This window comes from Manacus vitellinus, unplaced genomic scaffold, assembly GCF_001715985.3.
Source record: "Manacus vitellinus isolate BGI_N305 unplaced genomic scaffold, ASM171598v3 scaffold_6_pilon, whole genome shotgun sequence".
Taxonomy (NCBI): Eukaryota; Metazoa; Chordata; class Aves; order Passeriformes; family Pipridae; genus Manacus; species Manacus vitellinus.
Window position 1 is genome coordinate 37,760,356 of NW_021940750.1, and position 24,895 is coordinate 37,785,250.

A 24,895-nucleotide genomic window follows, 5' to 3' on the forward strand; every position below is an offset into this window, starting at 1 on the left:
TTGGTCTCTTCCCCCAGGTAACAAGCAATAGGCTGAGAGGAAATGGCCTCATATTGCACCAGAGAAGATCTAGATTGGGTATTAGGAAAACTTCTCCATCAAAAAGGTGGTCGAGCCTCCCAAAACAGGCTATCTGGAGAAGCAGTGGAATAACTGTCCCTAGAAGTGTTCAAAAAACTCTTAGATGTGGTGCTTAGGAACGTGGTTTAGTGGTGAGCTTGGGAGTGCTGGGATAATGGTTGGACTTGATGATGTTTTCCAGCCTACCTGATTCTCTGCCAGCACTATGGACAGGAGGAAATATGAACAGTGTTGTTTCCCTGTTTGTACTGTACCTTTCCCAGCAGCCCCGAGAACCTCAAAGCCCTGATTTTTGAAGGATTAAGGCAGCACATATCTCCCTTTAAACATGACACCTAAACCCACCAGCATCCTGTCTCCCTTGCAGAGGGTAAAGTGCACAGGTGGACAGGGGCCAGACTCAGCATTTCATTTCCCCTGATTTCTCATTGACCTTAAAAAAGCCCCCAGGAAGACAGAGCATCCCTGTTTTTCACTGCTGCCAGTGCCTGTTCCTCTAGAGGGTACCCTCAGCCTGCAGGGAGCTCTGCTGAGCACTGCTCCTAATGAAACCTGAAGGCCAGGCCCAGGAAAGTAAAAATAAAACTTTACAGAAAAGCATGCTGTAATTTTATGATGCGCTTTAATTTGATTCTGGTTAGTTAGGGCAGCCCCCTGGGCAGGCTGGGACTGCACTGAGCAGCACACGGCTGTGCTTTCAACTAACAGCTCCGGCCTCTTCCAGGGATGTAAATGTTAAAGCCTCCTGTGCAATCAAAGCTGAAAATTACTCTGGGGTGTAAATGAAAAAAAACCAGGAGGCCTGCAAAGGACCACATTTAAAACACGTATTTAATCTTATTAAAAATATAAGAGCAAAAATGTTCAGATATCTAATATTATTTGCACTGTAGTGGTGCCTTAGAGTAATTAAATAAGCACAGGACTACACTGTGCTAGGAACTGGATGAACATCTAGTAAGAAGCACACAGCTTGTCCCACAGAACTTGCAATCGAAACAGGCAATGCATAAGGGAAGAAGGAAAACAGGACAAAGAGGGAAAAAGTGGTGGCCTGAGACCACCCTGCAGATGGAACAGAGCCAGGAGTAGGACCTAGCTCACCCAGTTCCTCTACCAGGGTCCTCCTCCTTGGCTCACATGGTCCCAGATGCTCTGTGCTCACAGCATGCCCTGGTTTCCCTGTGGTTCGGATTTTTCTCGGCTAGGATACAAACATGGATGCACAGCTCCTCTGAAAGCCAGGTCCCCCACAGTCCTGCTTCAGCTAAACTAAAGCAGGTCATGGGAAATACCTACCACGAGTAAACATTAACCTAAACTGTGAGCCAGGGAAAAGAACCAAATATTAGGAAATGCTACCTATTTTCTGTTGATGGAAAATACACCCAGCACTCCAAGATCTGCCTCTTCCAGTACCTCACGTATCCCTGGAGACTGGTGGTGAAGTCTGCACCTGCCATGTTCTAAGGGAAACTCAGAAGGACTTTGTAAGCAGTTTGGCTCACATGCTAGCAGTCAGTTTTCCATCCAGATAAGGGATATCATCCTGGAATTCATATGACTCCATCTCACTTCTCTGGGAAGTGATAACTCTTGGCTACAGCGAGCAAACTCCTTGTTCCCATATTGCACCATATGGGTGCAAGACCTGGCTTTTGCTTTCTAATAAACTGGGATCTTTCAACAGCCTCAATCCAATGAAAATGGTGCTTTATGTGAATATCTGGAGTCGCTGCAGGGGCGTCACTGGTGTAATGGGATCAAATGAGGAAGGAAAGGTTAAGCTGTGTAACAGACTGAGGTCCCTCAGCAAACACAGTAGAAGAATCATTAACTAGTAGGGCAGAAGAGAACTATTGAACAAAATGGATTGAAACATTCCAGGGACACAATCCTCTGATGGGAAAGGTGCTGATTTCCACCCAGCTCCCAGAGGGAAAGCTGGCTCAGCCCAGGATGGGATTTTGGTCAGTGTCAGAGGAGGGTAAACAGACAAAGCATTCTCATAGGATGTGGCACACAAAGCTGCAAACCCCAAGTTTTCAAAAGGACACAAACTTGGTCTCCACCACCTCTAGGGATTGCCCTCACCACAGTGCTCTTTACTGTGTTGGTACCAGCTCTCTTACACAGTATTTTTGTACTCGAAGGAGAAAAAAATTCCTCTGAGTTAATAGCAGAAAAAAACTCTCTTCAGAGGGCTGAAAAATTATTTATTTCCCCATACTGATTACTCAGCATTTACTTTACATGTGTGAAACTGTTCCTGATGTCTAGCAAGTTGGATGGAAATGATCTTTGTGAGCTGGACTTGATTTGAAAGCAAAGAAAACCTGTATGCAGGTACTTCCATCTGTCCTTACTGCAGAAATTGTTTAATCCCCTTTGACATTTTTGGGGAACTTCCCTGTCTGAAAAAGGAATAGAAGGGGCTGTCCTGTGACATTATATGTGGCTGTTATAATACTTGTCCAGATAGAGTTGATGGTTAACTTTTCATTCAAACCTTTTTTGTCATTATTATTATTATATTATTATTATTATTGAGGGGGATGAGGGGAAGGGGAAATAAACCATGACAGATTTCTCACATAAAATTATATCATGTAGTTTTGACTCATATGAACACTTCTGATCTATGTGTCTATACAGCCCTGCCCATAAAACATTTTAGGAGCCTTGTGCACAAGATGTGTTCTGATATAGGTCGATTACACATGAACAAATAGTGCAATGAATACATACACGCTCCCCAAACCCCCTGTGGGCTGGTAGATATCAAAACCAGAACCTGAAATTCCCTTCTGGGAGCCTTACATTACATGCTTGGAGCTTTCTCCCTGCATTCAATCACCTGATTTACAAAATGAATAGCAGATGAAGGGCTGTCATTTCCCTGCTAATTGTGACAGTGGCTGCACCCCTGTGGCAATCAATGTTCTTTTAATGGAAAACACCATGTATTTCAACTGGATTGCTTAGCTATAGTTTGGCATTCTGTTTATGGCAGAGAATTATTTGTTATTGAATCCTTAGTGGTCCATAGCATCAACTTCATTCTAATTACCAAGGCAGCCAGGTCTTATTTTTCTCCATTTACAGATATTTGTAGGACCATGACGAGAAAGCAAGCCACAAGTGACTCAGCCAGTAAACAGTGCAGTTTGCTGACTAGTGTTTGTTTTATAACCTTTGGCACATCTTGATATGTACATAATAATAGTTCTTAACCCATAAATAATATTTTAAAGAGGTCACACTATAGTTATTTAAGTTCAGGGGTTTATTTCCCAGAACACTAAGTAGCTGTGAATGAATTATGTTTAGTCTGATCTGCCACAGAAGGGTCATAAACTTATAAGTTGTAGCAAACCATGGAATATTACTCCTGTATGTCAGGCAAACTGTAAATGTAAAAGAATAATACTTGATAAGGGGGAAAGTCTTTTTATTTTGTTAAAGTAATATACGTTCCTAGGGAAAGACTGTAAAATTTCGTGTTAACTTAAGTGACAATTTGGGCAATCTCTCCACATACAGCTTGTGAATTTTGCTTGTTACAGGGGACTCTCTCTGCGTGTCTGAGGGGCTACAAAATCCACTCTGAGCAGGGAATCTTTTTCTTTCTTGGCTCCCTTTGGCTTACAGTATCCCAGAATCCACAAGGGGTGAGGAGAGAAACTTTTATGCTTTTGCATAGGGGTCATTAAATGTTGCTGACAGTCTGTTCCACTGCAACAGTCATGGACAAGGAGAAGGCTATAACCTCATTTCTTGAGTATGATGAACACCTAAGGGATAGGGAGGGAAGAGAACTAAGCTGCTGATATCAGATAGGAACTTTGATCATTTTGGAGTCTGCTTGAGGTCACCTGACAATTGAGGGAATAACAGCAGTGGCAGAGAATCGAAAAATGAAGAAGCCAAAGGGATTGTAGATTCTGGGAAAGACGCTGTGTGCCGGAAACAGGACATGGAAGTGTGCTTTAACCCAGAAGGATGTTGACTTCAAGACCAGCTGAGATAAAGAAATCCAGCCAGTGAGGAGTGGAAAAGGCTTCCAAGTGCTAAAGAGAAAACATAGGTAGTAAGAGTGAGAAAGAGCCATACCTGCAGGAACTTTGCCTGGATCCCAAAGAGCACACAAAAATGAGGAAAGCAGGGAAGTGCATCTGAGTCCATATGTTTTTTGGTGTTGATTATAGTAATAACTTCAAAGCAATAACTGATTTTAGATCCTGCTGCAAAACCTAAGTTTCTGTGTGTTTCTCCAAAGCAGTGAACTGCATGGGTATAGCCCACAGAAAGGGCAGTTTTAGGCAAAGAGGAAATAAAACACTGGTCCTGAGGCTGCTCAGCTGCTGTACATGTAACCCCTATTTCAGGGAAGAGGTAAGATCCTGTGCTGAGGTTAAGACCAGGGCAGAGCCCCCACTGACAGGGTGTAGGAGAGCCAGCTCACTGCATATGGACCCACATTCCTGGCCCCAACAGCAGCTGGGACACCCTAGTCCATGTCACGCTTCCCTTCCCAGGCCTTCTCTGGGGAGGTACAGCACTGTGCTGTCCCACCTCTTTGTTACCAGATGAAGTGGAGAAAGCTGGGGGCTCTTAAAATTCTGAAAAGGTCCACAGGTGACCTTTAAGAGATGCTGTACTGAGGCGGTGACACTTCCCAAAACAGAAACTAAGTATGAAACAAGAGGATCAATAATGAAGATCAGATCATTCTGATTCTCCGAAATTTTCTGACTCCACCAACTACTTTGCTCCCACTGTCTTCAGGGGACCCTGCTGTGAAATTCTAGCTGGCCTGGAGACTTTTAGGAGAAGGAGATAAACAAGAATAAAGCAAAAAGTCACCAGCTGCATTTTTTTAAGTTTGCACTCCTAGTGCTGGATGCCTAAATCCAGGATTACCTCTGTTGTGAGAGGGCTGTGGCAGGGTGAGGCAGGACCCGGTTCACCACCCAGCTGAGCCCTCTGTTATTTGTGAGCTGTGTTAATGTCCTGGCTCTCCTTCTCTACAAAATCAGTCCTGCCTAAATGAATAGTTGCATACCGGTAGGGGAGATTTTTTAAAGAAAAAATATGACACGAAATTGTTGAGTCCCCATTGAAATCAGCAGGAGATGCATGCCTAACTTGTCCATTTGCCTTGGAAAACTCTAATAAATATTATTTTGAAATTCATTAAGTAAAAAGAAAATAAAATCTGGGTGATTTTTCTTGACTTTAAGAAATTAAAGAACAAATTATTTCTTCTGTGTGTAACCTTTGAGAGAACACATAAAAACAACCCTTTTAAACATTATAAAAACACTCAAGTTTCCTGACTGTACTGCAAGTATTCCAATTCATAGGTGCTCTTACAGTGATGAATTCAAATTGAATTGTAATTTCTGGGGATGGGGATTTAAACCAAAGGGTGAAAGCTGTGGCTGTGTCTCATGCTTGGATCAACCTGTGTCTAATATTACATGAACTCCAGCAGAGGCTTCTCCTCTTCTTGGAGTATTCAGTATGACTGTTTCTCATGTATTTCCCGTTTCTATTAATACAGCAGGAGCTGTGCCGCAGCCTTTCTCTTGGGGAGGGGGGCATTCATTTACATCTTTCATAGAATCATCACAGAATGGCTTGGATCAGAAGGGACCTTAAAGATCATCTTGATCCAATCCACAGGAAGGGCACCTTTCACTGGATGACGTTACTCAAACCCTGTCCAACCTGGCCTTGAACAATTCCAGGGATGGGGCATCTACAGCTTCTCTGGGCAACCTGTGCCAGGGCCTCACCACCCTCACAGTAAAGAATTTCTTCCTAACATCCAATCTAAATCACTCCTTGTTTAGTTTAAAAGAGTTTCCCCTTATCCTGTCACTACCTGCCTGCCTGCTCTCCCTCTATTCTGTAAGTACCGAAAATGGTTTCCATTTTACACAGACATCTGATTCCATAAACCTGTAGGACTCTTCTGTGAATCCTTCCTTTGAATCTTCTTCCTGTTAGTCTGATTTGATTGTAATTCCCTAAAACATTCACAATTTTTCTTGGGTGAATAGAAGCCAAAAGTACAGGTGTGGAAAAATGCGATGCAGTAGGCAATTTTGTTCGTTTCCTTATACAAAAGCATAAGATTAATTCCAGCTATATTTTATCCTTGACTTTATTTATTGCAAAATTTCAATTCAAAATAATGGGAAAATAAAATAAATTGACTAACCATAGCATCTCCTATGCCCAGAGAGGTTCAAGGAACAGAGATCTTGGGCTCCCTGGTGATCCAAACAAGTGACGTGTCAACAGGCTCCTGGCTGTTCTCTGTAGCCAGGCATTTCAGACATACTACCATGAGGTCATGTCGTATTTTTAATTATCTGTATTTTAATTGAAGCAGTCGAGATTACAGCAAATAACATCACTGTTATATAAAGCACAATAATTGCTCTGTCCTTTACTTGCCGCCCTCAGCTGCCAGACAACCGTGGAACGTAAAATGGTTCATAGATATTTTCTAGGTAGTGAAATCTCAGAAAACAACACAGCATAAAGACTACTAGTTTTTCAGGCCACTTTATACACACTTGCCATTGCTGGACTGGACAGAAGACACACAGAGATATTCCTGTATTGTTAGGGTTTATATGGTGAATAGGACTATGATTTTAACCCACGAAGGTCTTGTGCCCAATTTCTGAGTGCAAAACATTCCGGTAAAGAATTTATTTATTTATAAAATAAGGTGTTTTAAAACCTGACACAATTGTCTGACCAGAACAAAACAAAACATCAGCTTATTAATTACTCAATACATGATATTTATTCATATTATTATGTTTAAATAAAGAGATGATGCCCTCAAGGATGCTATTGCACCAAACAATGTACAAGTAAAGGAATAAAAGTTGTTGTCTTCTCCCAAGAGGTCCCATGCCCATGTTCTGTTACACATATGCAAGTTCAGCATCTGGGCCTGCAGGTATATTTGAGACCATCAGTTCCTTGCTGCTTACACCTACCTGTTATAAAAACAACCATGCTGTGTGTTCACAGGAGATTTCACTTTAAGCAGCACTTTTCCAGGCCTGCACTTTCTGGTCAACTAAAAATCTAAACCAGTGTCACTGGAATTTCTGAGGGAAGCTTAATCAAGCAAACAAACTCAATTGGTTGGTTGCCTAAGTAAGGATGGAAGTATCCTTTTGAAAATCCTAACCCTGCAATTTTGGGCACCTCAGAAATAAAAAAATTAGAGTTCTTTTGTCGATATCACTAAATACAATATATGATAATTCATTTAATACTCTGTATTTATCTTTCCTAGACATGAGTCATTTCCTAGCACCACAAAACATCACTCAAGCACCATTCTTTGCTCCCTATAATTTACAGTGTAGTCAGCCTTGACTAATCATCCTAATTATGGCTGGTACTAAGGACTGAAGCACCTCTCCTCCCCCCTTCCCAAATACACACATACAAGATTAGCAATACTTCGAACATATAATATTTTTTTCACAGTTTTTAAAAATGATATTTCTAAATTACTATGAGACCATTATTTATTAATTACAAGAGTACCTAAAAGTCCCAATTACCATTTTTCCACCAGGACACAGACAGAGACATGCAAAAGCCCCACAGATGAAAGACCCAGAGACAAAACCAAGTTACAGCAATTTAAATTACCACAGGTCAGCAAAACTATTTACTGAGCATGTGGATACCCTTAATCTGCTGCAGTAAGGCATAAAATGCATTAACTCAAACCTCTCTTACTGAGATGTGAGTGAATGTATTTTACTTTGCTTTGGTTTTGTAGTCTCAGTGAAGAACTATTCCAGAGTTTAAGAGACATTTGGACAGTGGTCTCAGACACGTGGTGTGATTTTTGGTGTTGTCTTGTGTGGGGCCTGGAGCTGTACTCAAAGATGTTTGTGGGTCCCTTTCAAATCAAGGAAGGGATTATCTGATGATCTATGATTATCTGTGGTGTTAAACCAGTGAAATTCATCAGGACACCTGAGCCCCATGCCCCAAATAGCCCAGCCAAGAGTTCCATCATCCCATGCAGACCATGGGTGTATGGGGTACCACAAAGCACAAGGCCAAACACATGTGCCTCCTACTGCCCTCTGCAAAAAAGGGCAGATTAATAGATAATTAACCTGTATTGGCTTGTCTTGTGGTACTTATAAAATGTGTTTTGCATTATGTTTTTGTAACAGTTGGCTAGCAAGACTTGACCTGCAAGGGTTAGGATGAATACCTGCACAGCTGGAGCCTTCAGTGGCCAATCCCAGTCCTGCTCTCATCATTTCCCCCTTTTATAAATGTAAATATTGGAGGTCTTGTTTAAACCTTCAGAACCTAAACATGTCATCACTATTAATAACATATGTTATAAGACACCACATGCTGGCAAAATAACCTGCAGTAAATGACACCAAAAATATTGAAAAGCTTAGCATAAAATTGAAACTCGTTAATGGTACACTGTGCAGTTTGGCATACAACTAGGGGCAAGAATTCCACACAATGGGACTGTGTGAGTGCTAACAGCAGGCTCCCACAAGATAAAATAAACTTGTTTTATGGACATGAGGAATTGATTTTTAATGAGATTCTGCTTGGCCGTAACATCATCCTGGGAGGGTGAGCTGGCTTTGTCCTTGCCTCTGGTGCAAAATCATAGTTTGCAGAATAAAGATGCATTTAAATTAGGCCTATGGATTTCCACCTTCATCTTATTAAGTGAAAAGTAGGTGTTATCTCAAGTCTGGTTGTTAAAATGCCTACAAAGAAGATCTCCTCTTCCCCACATTACCTATCTGTACATTCTGGGATCAGGGAGGTCAGCCCACAGGCAGAACACACACTCTTCGAGTTCTTTCAGGGATAAACTGTCTTGCATGCTTATTTCCTGAGGGCAGAAGATTAGTAATAAAAGGGATAAATCTGTCTCTTTAGAGAAGCTGAGTAAAGGAATTTGAATTTATCTCTTCATGTCCAGCTCTCAAGTGCCTGTTAAGAAAATATTAAAATATAAAGAGGTTATCAAACTTGGGGTGTGATGTCAAATCACTGACACAGTCAGTCATTGCAAGAAAGGACTGTCCCTTTGCTGTCTATTCACATTTGATTATCTTTCTTTTCCATTCCATCAGGTAAAACCAATACTAAACGTTCTCTTTGAACCACAGAAACAAAACCATTGTCAAACAGTTGGGAAGTGCCTTGTAACTAGGCAGCACTTGGGGAAAAACCAAATACAAAAGCAAGAACAACTATCAAACGTCTTCAGCTTTAAACTCAAAACATTTTCTTTGCAAAGAAATCACATTTTTGCTTCCCAAATCGATGTCACTTGGCCCCGAACAAGCTGAGCTGCACTGTGTTGTTGCTTTTCTTTCCTCTCTGCTGTTATGGTTTGCACTGTTTGTGTGCAATCATTGGCTTTTAATTGCCTTCTATTGCCTGTTTCATTTGTCAATAAATAGAAAGTGCAGACCTATCACCAAAGGCCTTACATCTGTTTCTCATACATCTTAGCCACCCATGGTGCCTTAAGCTAAAGCTGTCCCCTACTGCTAACCAGGCTACCAGTTTATTAGGGTTTTTTGCCTGCCCTTTTAAAAAGATGAAAGTCCCTAAAAGCTTTTTTTTGTGCAAGTGATGGTTGAAGTTAATGAAGTAAGCATCTGTTAGGTGAGAGAAGGTCACCCTGGGGTTGGGCACCTCCCAGTGGTGGGACCGGCATTCACCCAGCGATTAGTATGTGATGACAACACCTTAAAGATAATTAGTTGACAATGAGTTGAGAGCCTGTTAACCCCTTTAACACCTTATAGTTTATGATTATAATGAAACACTTTGGGACAAAACAAAATAGATCTAGTATTCCTTAAATGATTTACCATTTTTTCGGTGTCTCACTTACCATTTTTTGTGACCTTCTGCCGAAGAACCAAACAGCTGCCAGCAGCACGTTTCTCTATCTTCATCAACCAGGGATGAAATGTGGCACCAGATTTCTGTCTGCTTTTTCCACTAGCTGTGAGCTTAAAGGCATTTTGGCCTGGGGTAGGAGCCATTGCTGGGGTAGATCCATGAGAACAGACAGATGTGAATTAATGACATTTCTCATGTGGCTGAAAAGTCAAGCTAAATATTTTTTGAGATGTCTTTTCACACTAATGTGGACTTACCCCTGCAATATTAATGGAAACCACTAGATTTGGCTCATCTGAGTATTACAGCTGGGCTCACTCAGGCTTCCCCCAGAAAAAAGGGCTACTTGGCAGAGCAAGAGAGAGGCTTTTATAAAATAATCTGTAAGAAAGGCTGGATGAGGACACATCTCCATTTGAGTGAAGCAATCAGGAAACAGCATTGATCATGGGTGTTGGGAGACAACGAGGAGGAAGCAAATGGAGAACAACTGGCAGTCTGTTGTGATTTATATACACTGGCATTTCCCATCTTCATTCAGTCACTCAACGTGTTTAATCATGACATGAGAGCTCAAATGAATTATGACTGGCAGCAGCTCAAGAAATTTAGCAATAGCAAAGTAAAACAAATTTGTGCACAGCATTCAAGAAAAGCCTGTCTTGAGATTAAGAATAAAATTCCATTTCATTTAAAGAGATACGTATCTTGCACTTTCTACATATCCTTTGCACTCTCTAGTTCACTGTGGTAAAGGTAGTTTTGGTGAGAAAATTTTATGGGAACGTGTCCAGCACAGTTGGGTTTTTTTGACACAGACCCTGAACAAGGACTAGTCTTGCCTTCATGAGGCTTAGCACAGGACTTCTATTGATTTCAGCAGAGACAGGCTTTATGTTTGGTAAGTGCCCAAATACATGTCTATCTAAGCTATGCTGTAAACTTTCTGCCATGTGTCCATCATTAACAGTCACCAGGGTCCTGGGATGCACAATAGATCCACACAATTCTCATTTTTCCTGTGCCTCCCATTTCAGTCCTTTAAAGTGCTTTAAAAACATCAGTAAATTAAGTTCCACTGTGGCAAACTCTCCCTAGAGAGACTTTTATTCCCAGGTGACAGGCAAGGCAAGGCTTGCAAAGGATCCCCATAGGAGTTACAACCCAGACCTCCTGGCTCCCAGCCTTGTGCTGTACTGCTAATTAAATACATCTAGATTAATGCAGAAAATGTAGAGTTTTGTTATGCTTTTTAGGTTTAAAGGCAATATATGGATTCAGCACTGTATCAAATGTCCATAAACTCAAAAATAAAGTATTTTCAGCGACTTCTAAGTCCCTCATTAAGTAGCTTGTACTACTAGGTAGCACTGAGCTTAAGGAAAACTTATTATCATTTATCTTAATAGAATTTTAGGAATAAAAATACTGTCCTTTTCCAGAAGTCAAGATTATTATCCAAAACTGATCCATCTGTCTGATGTTATGACCATCCGTTCTTCTAGCAGTGTAAAGAACTCATAATAATTCCATCTGAAACACAGCTAGTAATTTGCTATTGTAGGTAGATGGGTCATAAAAATCAGAATTTCTGGAACATAATTGATTGCTTGAGTCTTGATTATTAAATGTGATTCAGGATTAATTCATCAATTCACTCCATAATACAACAGAAAAATAAGCTAAAAATGCCATACAAAATCAGATTCTCTTTTCTCATGTGTATTACTCTCATATTGCTCTTTAGATTAACTGATCCCTCTTCCTGCAACCCTAAATGTGTGTTTAGTCACAACATTAAGTAAAGAATTATTTGTCTGGCTATGAATTTCAAAAATATGGCTCATAATTAATGATGGAATTAAAAGAGCAAGTTTATGGGCTGAAACATCAGTACACCAGAGTATAAAAAGCCTCCACTGGCTTCAACAGAGCTACAGAAATTTATGCCAGCTGAGGATCTGTCCTCATCTTTACAAAATCTTTTTTTACCAGTTATTTCCTTTATCCATTTTAAACTACATTAGCTCTGGGGAGCCCATCTAAAATATCTGTTTGTAATGGGATTCTGTGTCGAGTTGCACAGTCCTGTTGGATTCAGCTCTTACCTGCCTTTCTTGTTATCTCATCAAAAATTATGAAAGCTCATCCTGATTTCAGCACACATGAGTTCAGAAAACACTCAGTTTGCACAGGTGTTTTGGAAAGTGGTGCTTTGCAAGAGACTTAAGAATAGTTAGACATGGAATAAGTGGAATTGTCAAGGACATCAAGGAACAGCGCTCTCTTTTTGTACATTTCACAATTTCTTTCAAAGATGTTTACAGCACTGTTGCCACCACCCTGCTCTGTTGTGGGCTGCTGCCTCCTCAGGGCAGGGGTCAGTCCAGCTCACTTTCCAGCTGGGTTTGCATTATTCCAGCAAAATGGGAACAGCTGGTTTGGTTTTGTTGATCATAAAGTATTTTCTTAAGAATTTTCAAGCCGTATAGTAAGGTCTCCGGGCATGTTCTCCTTTCAATGAGAACAATTTGTCAATATACAAGGATTTGTGTATTGGGTATTTCACCCCAACCTTCTAATCTCAAAAATAGGGGAAACCAAATAATATAGGTCCTGCAGATTAGGTATTTCGATGGAGCAACAGTGTGTTTCACGTCTTATAACAAGGAAGGCACGAGCTGGACCTTTTGACAGACTCTGTTATTACTGCTTAGTTCCACAGTGTTGTTCTACAGAGGTGTGACCACAGACAAAATGCAAAGCCTTGCAGTGGCTGACCCTATGGGCAGGTTCTGTGACAGCATTCTTACTAACCAGCAAAGCTCTCCAGGCTGGAGAGAAGCAGGAACAGAATGGACATACACGTCCTGTTCAATCACGAAACCCACCCGATCGCCTGCTCAGCAAAATGCTTGAGCAAAAGTCTTCCACTGGAGAGGTTACCAGCACTAAGCCATTTGAAAAAAAAAGAAGATCTCTGATGAGCAGCACTGCAGATGGAGAAACTTTCCATTGGTATAGAACTAAATAAATATTCCTCTCTCAATGTCAGCAAAATGCCTCCGCCAGCACAGCCAAGAAAAAGAAGGAAACCAGCGTGGGAGCCAGCACACAACCTTGTTTGGGGCTGCTTGAGGCAGGAATGGAGTCTGACATGTTGCCATTTTCCATGTACTGGCCATCACAGAAAAGTAGAAGTGACAGAAATAAACTTTGTGGGACTTCAAAAAGATGAACAAGATTTTCCAGACCCCCTATGATTCTACAGTGTTAAAAGATTTTCTGAATCAACCAGCAAATTTGCTGCCAAGCCCTTTTCCTGAAGTTGACAGAGATCCTACCTACAGAGCATGACAAGACCTAAATCCACTAAACCCAGGCAAATGTTGAGACTGTGTGAGTGTCTTTTCAGTAGCAGAGACTAGGAAAATGTTAGGATAATTATCAGTTTGCTTTGTCACCTTTATGTTTAGAGAAGTTCACAGGAGTTGCAAGCCTCCTATGTTAACTTTTTGCTTTCAGAAAATGCTAGAGACTTAAGCAAGCTTCCTTCTAGAAGGGCAAACAAATGTCTCCAAAGTTCACTTGCCCTTAGGTTTGTTTAATGGCAGCCTATGTCTGTCCCATCTCATTTTCTGTGTTTTCTGTGGCCTGTTTTTCAGGCCAGCAATGTCACTGCAGCCTCCTTAGTGCTGCTGCTGGTCTGCCCATGAATGCCAGCTTTGAGAGATTTCCCTGTTTATACAGCAGCTGGTATCTGCTCTGAGGGCCCTTCCAGTATCCACAGGCACACTCAGTAGCAAGTAACACCAATCCTGTCCTTGTCTCTGAACCAAGTTGCCTAATTTATTCTAAATTATAAAGGTAGGTGACTTAAGACCCATAATAAAGAGGCATCAAACCTTAACACTCCTCTTTTCATATGAAGGCTTTCATGGATAAAGACTCTACTTCTGCCCAGGTCAGATTTTTCATAGTTTGAATTTAAGGGCAGGAAGGGATTTAGGCAGTGTGTTTCTTCATGTGGGACCTTGGCCATGTGACAGGCCTGTCCAAGGGCCACCTGGCATGGGAGACTGGGAAGTATGAGATTAATCTCTCACCAGGCCTTTTAGGGAGGGATAGATGACTTCATTTACTAGAGGGGAAGACAATGAGATTAGAAGGAGCAAAGAACGTGTGAAAGGGGTGAGGAAATTTAAAAAAGTAAACACACAAGAAGTGTTTTGTTTTGTTTTTTTTAATCTGTATTTTAAATTTCTCTCAGAAGCCGATGTAGATTTGTACCATTAGTAATTAACAAAGTTAGAAAACTTTAATCCTCAACTGTCTGTGTTCCAGCTACTGCAAACATGACCTCTGAGACCAGAGAACACAGAATCTTGGAGCTCTGCAGAGGATATTTGTACAAGCTGGAGTGTCTCTGAGGCTTCGTGGAGGTTCAAGAGGATGATAAAGTCAATTTTTGCAAGAGAGAATGGAGAAAAGGCACCTTAGAAAGGATGCCACGTAGAAGAGGACTGGGGCATGTCATGTCAAATCCATACCAAGGGAAGATTAAGGATAAGCAGGCCTTGTGTGGTGGGGCTCACACGTAGGAGCCCGTTGCATGTCCAGCTGGTGAAACTCTACCAGGGCCATGTGACACACAATGTTCAGTTTTTGTTAACGTCTGTGTGGTCTAATTTTCTATTACTGTCAGCAAGTTATTTCTAGGAGTGCCAGGTTATTTTGTCCATAAACATTGTCCCCATCACACATTTCTAATTTTAACCCTATTTGTCTCCAGTTGATTTACATTTGGCCAGAAGCAAATTACCTATTGGAAGCATTTATTGAAAATTAATTAGGTGGCTAAAATACCTCCAGCAGATTCTGTTAACAGTGTCTGTTCCTTGTGGCTCTCCAGAATTCAGTATATTCCAGTTAAAACACCTAGCAATTAAAAAAAAAATCATAAAATAAATGATATAATTAGTTCCAGAATGGAACTTGGTCTCTTTGAAATCAGATGCTTTCTTCTAAGGCTGCAGTGCCATACAATAGCAAGGGGTTTATAGTGCCAGGAGATTTTTGATAGAGGAGGGAGTAAGCACTTACAATAGGTAAGTCACTACATGGAGCAAAATGAAGGTTGTCCCTGAGTTTAAAATCAGCCAACCAGGCAGGACAACTGTGCAAATACCAAAGTGGGGAACAGGAGGGAAGACAAGATGTATGAAGTGAGATTAAAATGAAAAATACAAGATTAAATCAGGGGTGATCACAGCACCCAAGAACATGGAAAAACACACTGAATCTCTCTAAAGAAAAGCCAGGATGTTAACATGATTTACTGCAAATAGTTCCACAACATTAAAATGAGTTTTTATTTTCTGTGTGTGCTGCTTCAAAGAACAACTCTGTGGGCTCATAAAAATGCAGAGAACAAATAGGGGCCTCTAAGACCAATTTATATGCCATGCCCACTGTGCACTGAGACACATATAATCTGTAAAATGTCAGCTTCAAAGTTCCACAGAGATTGGTGTTAACCCTGACCCCCGACCTTGCCGACTCTAGCTGGGCCCTCATGCTCTCTTAACCAGCTGTTTTAGATAAATGTGCTCCATTTTTAAAGAGATTGTCTCAGAGTTTTACGTGAATAGTAGTAATATTATTAACTCTCGCTGAAAAAACCACCTTAACCGAGAGTCTTTACAGATGGGCCAATCAAAGTCTTACCCCATGCAGAGGGTGGTGGGTTAATAAATATGTCATTGGACTGAAAATATTTAAACAACACCGAGAGAAAAGAGCAAGGCATACGACAAAAGGAAAGCATATTAGTACTGTTTCCTGTCAAAATACACAGAGGAAGCACTTTACTTTGACCATTTTCCTCATAAAGAGACACGGTAGGCCAAAACAAACAAAGCTAAGGAATCTGGCTTATCCCACTGTTGGATGCCGTGGACTATCAACTTAAATGAAGTAAGGTTGAGTGACCAAAGCCAGGTTCTCCTTGACAAGACTGTTAATTGAACATATCAGCAGAGGTAATCACACAAACTGTGGCCCCGTCGATCTCAATGCTTCTATTTCATAAGGCCTCGTATATGTTTTCCATATTTTGCTTTATGTATCACTCCAAAGGTAGGTGGGGGATTAGTCCCTCATGGTCTGTCGGAAGTCCAAAAGTATGATGTAGCCTGCTGGTTTGGCAAACCACAGACAAGCCTAAATCATCCTCTTGGAAGGAAGATGTCAAAGTTCAAGGGCACACAGTATATTTCAGACAACAAAGAAGCAGTTGGTGTCCACTCATAATAAATAAAAATAAGTTGGGGTCAGAATTACAAGTCAACTGACTCCCCATTCACTGAACATCGGCCAAAGACAACTGGAGTCACAGGGAAAGCTCACAATGATTTTGCAAGGTTTTGACTCAGACCCACTGTGAACCCAGCCCTGCTCTTCATGTATCGATGGGATGAGCATTTCCATGGGACTTGGGTCTGGCTCTTCAGCACTGTATTCAGGAACCACCCTTTTTTTTTTTTTTTGCTGGTGGTGTGTTCAAAAACTTTCTGAATAGACAAAAGAATAAAATGTAATTCCTTAGAAACCACAACAAACACAGAAATACAGCACGTAGGTTAAAATAAATAGAAAATTTAGAAATATTCCTGTTCTCTAAAAAATAAAGTATTTCAATTCAAACCACTGTTTAAAATACTGCAGCCAAATTTTTTCTACACTGTCTACTTTCAGGGACCACAGCACAAACCAATTTTATCACTGTGCTTCAAAACTCTCATTATAGTCTTTCTGGGTTAGCAGACAACCATAACAACAAGAAATCAAACACACAACTGTCAGATCACGGAAAGTTAGACCTGAAAGCCCAAGTTTGGTTCTTCCCCTCATAAAAGAAAACCTCCTTATCGTTACAAGTTATTTGGTTGTCATTGTAATACAAACAAGAGTCTTATTCACTCCCATTCACAGTATCCTGCTTGCAAAATTGACTCAGTTCTGAGCAACAGAAAGAGACTGACAAGAAAGAGGAGTTTGAAGAACAACTCAATCTTTCAAGCTTTGGCATATTTAAACATTTGCTTTCTCAGCTGTCTTGACCTTAAAGTTTGAAATTTTCCAAATTCTTTGACAATGCCAATAAATTAGGTCTGAAAGTTATTTTCCACATTATTGGATTCATGTTTTCTAAACAGAGCGTAACCTCCCACTAACACATGCACTGCTGTGAGAAGTTGACAGAGGCACAACAAATTAAAAGGGAGAGAAACAAACAGAAGCTTTAGTAGATATAATAAATACAAACAAAAATACAAATAAGTACAAGCAATAAAGATAACAAATACAAAGCTAAAATTAATGTGCATTATTGCATTTATATAATACATAATTTAATATTTCATGTCACATAAAAATCTAAACCACTTTCCGACAGAAGAAACCACAGAAAGTATGAGGGCAGGACATACAGAAATCCTTTCCATAAGGCTGATCTGTGGCTGCTTTGCTTTCATCATCCCTCCTTAACACATAAACAGGCTCCCTACAAAATCTCTTTGGTTTTGAAATGTAATCTCCTTAAATAGCACGGGAGAGAACATGAGTTTAAATTACAGGCAAAACAAGTTTGTGAAGGTAAACATTTTGTTTTCTAAATACCCAAAATAGGTTAATAGTTTTGAGTTCTATGGGCTTTGGGAGGTTTGCCTTTCCCCACACGACATATTCCCTTCCTGTTCCCTTTTGTGTCCACAGAAATTCTGTTGACTAACAGGGAAGCAAAAAAGTGCATGAACACATGAACAATCTAAATAAGAAACATGTTTCTCCACGCTTGTTTATGGTAAAAATCCAAATACAGTTCCTCAGGATGTCTGAACCTTATGACAATCCCTCAGGAATTACAGGTCTTTCAAGGAATAAGATGATGTTCATCCATTTAAACTGATTCATTGTTTTAAACCCAAATATTGTTTCTGCTAGAACCATGAACCCATCTTTGCTTCTCATTTGGATGCTCTGAACTGTATGCAGAGATACAATGGGATTTGCATCACAGAGCAGCAGTAACCCTCTTTGTAACCCCCCTCTGGTTTGTAAATCTAACCTTACATTTCTTTCTACATCACCTCTGTACTTCTCACATCCAGGGCTTTGTCTTCCCCCTCTGCCACTTGGCACAGCTTCCTCGGTGGTAGCACTCCCATGTGCTGGTTCTCTTTAAAAGCTCTCTGTGGGGAAAGAAAGCTTCCCTTGCTCATCCTTAATCTGGTCTATCTTGTGTTAGTAGAAACATCACAGCCCTGTGGCGAAGGTACTGGTCTCATATTTGGCAAACTCAGCCTCACATCGTTTCTCTACCAAGGACCTCCTGTATGGCCTCGAGTGAACCACAAAAGGCTAAATCATGAAGCATCTTTTGGTGCTCAGCTCACCAACACAGACCTTCAGCACCCTGGATGCAGTGCCATCTCTATATTAGCACCCTCACAGTCTCTAGTTGCAGGACATGTACCACCACTCCAATGCTGAGCACACATACAGCCACAAGGAAACATTTACCAGATCCCACACAGAACAAAACATCAAGGAGAGAGATGTGTGGAGAGCTGTTGCTTTTATATCTACGGTATAGAGGAGGTGGGAATTTTCCCCACACATGTGCTAAGCTTCAACATTTTTTCCTGCCCGATTCAAGCCTCACACCTTCCTAGAGATTTTCCTAATTCCTGTGCTATAGGATATTCAGAGGTAGGAAATTTTTAGTCTCTCCTGTTTGTACAAAATAATTAAATGCTTATAAAAGCAACTGCTTTTGCCTGAGTGATGGTGCTAACCACCAAGCTAGAATAATTCACCCTCCGACCCTTCACGCATCGAGGTGTTTAGAAAAATTACTCCTTGGAATATTACAGAGCTGCAGTTTTCAACAGTTTTCAATTCACAAGCCTCCTATTTTTTTTTTTTCCAAAAGAGGTATGTATCCTTGTATAGGGAATTTAAACCCACTGACAATAGGCTTGCTTCTGTTAGCTGTTTTTCACGGACCTCTTGGAGCATTCTGCAGACTCCCAGAGGTACATAGACCACAGGCTGAAAAACACTGTTGCAAAGGGAAAAAAAAGAGCACAAGTTTAATAACATTATCTCATTCTCCAGAGACCTTAAGACTGCTGCCTTCCTAATGCATGTTCTGCAGATCTTGGCTCTGAGGAGATGGAATATGAGACACAATCTAGATGTTCACCTGCCAAGGGAGGAAAATCCTTTCCCTTCCCAATGAGACACAAGTATTGGCACAGGAGGTCACTAAAACCAAGTGTTTGCTGCTGTGGTGATGTGGGTTCTAAAAAGACAGATGTGTGTGAAACAAGATCCTTCATTCCATGAGACCCCACTGTACTATAAGAAAGTCATATGGGAACGCTGACACAAGTGGAGACTGTTCAGTTTTGAATTGCAAAAGACATGGTTTGCTCCCCTTTGCCCTCCCTGCAAAAAAAAAAAAAAGGAAGGGAAAGAGACGTGTCCCTACCTGGTGTTGATGGAAAGCACATTTCAGCTAATCTAGAGGCATTTCTGAGCTACAGCTTATGGTAATAATGTCACAGCTACAATACCTGATTGTTAGAATCCCCCTAAGATACTCATGAAGAGTAGAGCTCAGCCCGAGCGTGGTGAAAGAAATGCAATCAGCGAAGTTGCAGACTTTCAGACACTTTATTTCTGTAAGGACTTAGAATGGATTTTGCACTTAAAAGTCTGGTTTGTAACCACTTAATGCTTCCTTTAATCACTGGAGGGAATGAACTACATCACTTCCAGGTCTAGTTCATCTGAATTACTTCAGATGTCTTCTGTGAGATAAATCCTACACTCCATGTGCCTCTCCCTCCATGGACTACAAAGAAATGCAGAATATTAGCACGGAGCAGAGAACTACTCTGCAGGCACTTCCACCAGGACAAATGAAACCCACCCCTCATGTTTAACTAGCTCTGATTCAAACTTTTGGGTGGAATAGCAAAAATGCAATGTCTTCATCAAAGAAAACATCCAATTCTGTAATCAGCATTGCAGACACAGTTTTGCTTTCCCCACAGATGAATCGCCAAAATAGGAGCTGCAGGCCAAGTACCTCAACCAAGGTCCTTTAGGTCACAATGCATAGTTGGACTCTGATGGGCTGTGGCAGTTTTGGCAACCGGGAGAGAAAAATCCAGCTACTACTTATCTGGAGCTGGAACAAACTCCTGTATTCTGGGCTTGCATATGAAGGGGATTAGGATGAAAATGCTGAAGAACTCAAAGCCAGATGGCTGAGGAGCAGAGACTGAGCTTGTTCAAAATGAAAGCCTCCTGGAAGCAAGCAGGGAACTGAAGCAGCAAAAGAGTCTAGTGATTTTGTTATAATCAAAGAAAATCCCGCTTCAAATCAATTACTTAAGTATTTTGCCTCAGTCAAAAAAAAAAAGGCATTTTAATGAATTCCAGGGTATTTCTGCAGCACATAGACTACAGAAGAGTAGCTAAGATGATAATAATTAAATTTTCAGTAAAAGGATAAAGCAGGAATACATGGAATAATGTAGGTAATGGTTGTCATTGCCATTGCTTTGGTTATGGCAGGTGTTTGCCACTAAGCAGAACAGTGGTCAGTTGTCAGATAATCACCGACCAAGGCATTATCATCTGAAAACCAAGAACTTTCCAGCACTTAAAAAACAGGTCTCAAAAGCTCCATTTCAACAATAACTTGGTTTTTTTCAGTAGCCCAAGCCCAGGCTACATAACAGATTTTTTTAGGCCATAAGGAGTCATTGTGATAATCAAATTAGATCTCCTGCGTTACACAAGCACAGAACTTTTCCCTGACACTCCCACAGCCAGAACAATGACAAGTCATATAGATGTTGTATGGAATTTCAGTTTATGATATTTTGCCATTTTAAAAAATGAAAAGGGCACAAAAATCTAATGAAAAGCGAGCTGGACATATAGTAAAGCTGTTCAGCATTCATAGAAACGCTACCTCCTCCATGGTACAGCATCCAATACCGACTTAAAGACTCCAAGCAACCCTAGGCAATGCTTTTGGTGTGATTATCTCCTCAGGGCTATTATATTCTTGCCATGACTTCCCCACTGCTATTTTTTACATGGTAATTTGAAATTTTTCTTAAAATTCTCATGCCTGGATCTGTATTTGGGAGATTGACATAGTTGCAAAATCTCTCTGCTCTGTCTTCCCCCTTCATAATTCTTGCAAAAGAAGTACTTCTCTGTGTAAGTCAGAGCTGCTGGAAAAGCAAATTTTCATATTTTGGCCATCGGTTTCATATTTATTCTTCCTCGGCTAAGTATGAAACCCACCACTTTTTTTTTTTTAATAGATAATTTTAGTTTTATTTTCTTAAGAAAGAAGAGTTGAGCTCTCATGGTGTCTGTGGCTGTAGTTTGGTGTGCATTTAAAGCAGGTGCTGCCAATGTAAAGACAAAATACTTGCATGCCCTCACCCCACTCCTCCTGGCCTCCCTCTTCTGCCTGCACAGGATGGGTTCATGCAGCCTTGCAGCAAAGCAGAGGAGGGAATGGTGCTGGCTGAAAAAAAGACAAACCATGATAACCCAAACCTAATACCCAGATCCAATCCTTCATACATTTTTAACTGTGATAAGTTCACCACCCAGCTGTATAAATACCTGTGCCAAGAACAAACACCCAGAGGAGCAACAGACAGCCTGCAGGGAGCAGAGAGGGAGAGGAGTGCTGAGTTTTCCAGTGGACAGCTTAAAGGGTCACCAAAGTACTCCATGTGTGCTTGTGTGTTCATCAGTCTTTGCTGTTGTCTCCCTGTATAGCTCTTAAATCTGTCTGGTCACCTCCACCAAACCTTACAGCAGGGCTGAGGACTCAAATACATCAAGTTCCTACTTCTCACTCCTGAGAAAAGGGGAGAGATCAAAGTCAGAGACTCCTCAGAGGAGAAAAACCACAGTGTGAGCTCAGCTCTTATCAGCCATCAGAGAATCCACATGTCCAGCCACTTTCAGAGACACTGGTGTTATTAGTCACCAAAGCATCCACACTGGAGGGACACAGGAAGCCTGGGTTCACAAGTTCCACTGCTCACTGAGCAACTTGTTTGATTTACTAGCTTTTATTCGACTGGTTTGGAGTCTCCAAAGAATCTGCAGTGCTGACTGTACAAGAACAGCTCTCTTTGGTGCTGGCAAGTGATTAGAAGGAAAAGAACCAGAACAGCCTTTAAAACAATCAAGGCAGCTTTTTGATCCAGGACCCTTAAAAAAAAAAAAAAAAAGACTTAGTTTCAGTGTGGGAGGAGAAACACTTTCCAATCTGCCACACACACTCACCCTGTCACCTATCCCAGGTTTGGTCATAGGGGGCTTGGAAAAATGTTAATCCCCTTTTCAGTGTTAGGCTGAGTTTCACCACTGTGTAACTTTTCAAATTCATAGCAAAGTGTCCTAGGGCTCGACAGACACTTTGCAAGGAGCTTCTGATGCTGAGTGAAAGTAGTGGCAAGAGTTTATTACCCTTCACAACCATCCTGTGCATGAGTGGGAGCAAAGGAAACTCTCTTTGAGGAGGATTGGAGCTCACATAAAAATTTCACCTGCCCCTTTCTGTAAACACACACACGGAGTCTGACTTAAGAAAAGAGGGAAGAGGAAGGACTTTCTCCAAAAAATAGGAGAATACTTACTTTTTAGTGCTACTACTACAAGCCACAATTCCATTCAGCCTAATATTTCTTAGACCTGTCCCATTTTGTCCTGCAGAGGTCGGTCTTGCCTGCAACACACTGCAAACAGCAGGTCTGTTCCTCTCTCCTAAAACTGTTCAGGGATTAGGAGAATTATAATTTGGGAAGGTTTTGTCTGTCTCTCCCTGTGCGCCCCCCCCCCCAAAAAAAAACCCCAACCTTCCTTAAAGTTTCTCTCTAAAACAGAGATGCATCGTTTTTACAAGAGTTTATGTTCTGAAAAAATACAAGTGATGATGATCTGATGATCCTCCCAAATTATATCACCTATCCCAAGAAATGCAAAAAGCAAAGGATAAATCTTATTTAAAAAGAAAACCCCTCTGGTAACTGGAGAATAACCTAGCTTTGTTATAAATATGAATGAATTAAGGCTTTTTATTTTATTTTTCAGTCCAGCATTTGCACTGACACTAACCAAGGTCTCTGGGCATAAGATGTGAAATAGAGCAAGCCCCTAATGTAATCAGCTTTTCTTTCCCCTTTTTTTTTTTTTTTTCAAATTTGTAACACATTTTGCCCAAGTTGAGATGTAGCCTTGCTCCTGAATTGGTACCAGAACACAATCTTAGAGGCTACAACATCCTTTAAATCCCCCTCCAACTCCACAATTCTCAAATGTATGACTGCAGACATCTTCTGACATTGTGAGCCTTGGGTCACCCTTCGGGAGGAGGAAAAAGAAATCTCAGCTCCATAGCTATGAAACACCGAGAGATTTTGCTTATTTACCCTAAACAACATCTGATGCATCAAGTGTGAAAAGCTCCTTGCATCTGCACTGCGAGGGGGGTTCTTATCTCCTCTGTGCCATGAAACATGAGCTGAGAGGCAGCTCCCTGCTAAGCTGGTTTCGAAGGCGATTTCACTTGCATTTTCCAAACCAGTTCAACTTTCCCACCGTCTCAGGACCAATCCCCAGCTAGAAGTATTTAGTGTGGCAGCTGCTTCCTGAGGCATTTGGCCTCCTGAATGCATTCCTTGGGGACCAGGAAAAGGATTTGGAGGAAGCCGGAGGTAGTTCACTTTTCAGCATTTTGTGGTCAGCCTCCTTTCCTCGTCTGCAGCCCTGTCAGGAGGGATCCTCAGATTAGAAGGAAAGAGAAATCCCTGTCAACTTCAGTAACCGGGAAAGAAGCAGGAGGTTCAGATCAGAGAGGAACCTTCAGCTCGCATTTGTGTGAGGGCAAATTAAGTTGGGGAATTTAAGACAGCAATTGCTGTCAGAGAGAGGACAACACCTTTGATTTTTAGCAGGAAGATTAAGAATTCATTAGTAGGAATGAAGGCAAAAGTTCACCTGAGGAAACGAGGGGTTTGCCTGGAAGGCAGCAGGGTCCTTTATTTAGACTTTTTCCTGCCTTGTGCATTCCTATCTATTGCTTCATATCATCATGTGCTGCTTTGGATGAGCAGTTAATAGCAGCTGGCCTGATTTAAACAACAGCTTGAGATTACCTTTAAACCAAGCAACAGAAATCTGTGCTACTGTAGATGTGGATGCAGACGACCTGACTCCTACCTATGCCTAGTAACAGGCAGGATTTCCTTATAATCTCTCAATACTTTCCAGGTGAAATCACTGAATCCCTGCTGGGGATTACATATAGGATGAATCACAGAGAAGTAGATTTTTGTCCATAGTTGTTATGTCTCATTATTCTTGTCTGGCAAATGTATACTCTCACCTTTATTTGTCACCTTTCCTGCTCTTACACTTGTAAATGCTCCCCACAAGTTAAAAATATTTCTGAAGTGACTAGTCAAATATATAAAACAGATGCACAATTGCATCTTGGGATGAATTAATTCTGTCTGTGTGTGAGCAAGAGTATAAATGTGTGGGTAGATCAGGGAATATATCGGATGAAGCACAGCAGCTGATTTTTAAATCTCCAGACCTTGATCACTATTTCTTTGTGTCTGATTTTCTTCCCTCTTAGGTAGAGAGGGAATCATCAAGGACATTTTAAGAGGTAATCCCATGTCAAGTATTACATTTAAATTTGAATCAGACTTAAGATAAGGCCAAAATGTATCCAACA